Here is a 1,124-nt window from a genome sequence, read left to right as displayed (position 1 = left end):
TATTTAATAAAAAATATAATTCTTTAATTAATAAATATAATTAATTCATTTATTTAAATTAAATAAAAAATAAATTTAACTATTTTTTTAGTATATAATGAAATATTTATATTTTTATATAAAATTATACTATATAATTATTAATTAATATAAGAATATATTTATTTTTAAATATTATAATTTAATTTAGTGTGTAAACTTCTTAAAATAATTGTATTCGACATTAATATAAATATTTTAATAATAATTAATTATTTATAATATTAAAAAGAAATTAATATAATATACTTAGTTATATAAAACAATTTAAAATAAATTAAATAATTATATATTTAATTAAATTAATAAATACATATTATCGTATTAATAATTAAATTAAAATAATTTAACATATAAATATATGTATATATAATAAATTATTATTTATAAATAAATTAATTAGAATTAATATAAATTAATTATTTCTTTTATAATTAATTAATTTATTGCATTATAAATTAATACTATTAAATACATTGAAATTATTTCCTAATTCTATATATATTATTTTTTAATTTGCTACACTGTAATTAATATTTTATTTATTTTTATTCAATAAATAATTTAATCATAACAAATAATAATTAACTATAATATTTTAATTTAATAACTATGATTTAATGTAATTAATTAGTTTATTTATATTAATTATTCATTTAAATATTATATTTTTATTTAATTAAATATATTTATTTTTAGTGATATATAAACTATTTATTTATTAAATATTATTAATATATTTTTTATATTCTTTATAATTACTTATTAATTAAATAGTATCTTTTTTTATAAAAATGTTACATTAGAATATCAAATTAATTATTTTATTTAATAATATAACATTATTATATATATTAATGTTACTGATTAATAAATTAATATTATTAACTGTTATTTATAAATATATTATTAATATATTAAATATATATATTAAAATTAATTATTTATTTATTTTTATTCAATCAATTATATTATTTAATAATTATTTTGTTTATTTATATTATAATAATTTATTTATTAATATAATATATCATGTTTAATTAATATATTTTAATTAATTATTTATATATTTATAATTTAATTCA

Source organism: Plasmodium inui, assembly GCF_000524495.1.
Source record: "Plasmodium inui San Antonio 1 unplaced genomic scaffold supercont1.10, whole genome shotgun sequence".
Taxonomy (NCBI): Eukaryota; Apicomplexa; class Aconoidasida; order Haemosporida; family Plasmodiidae; genus Plasmodium; species Plasmodium inui.
This window is presented reverse-complemented; position numbering follows the sequence as displayed.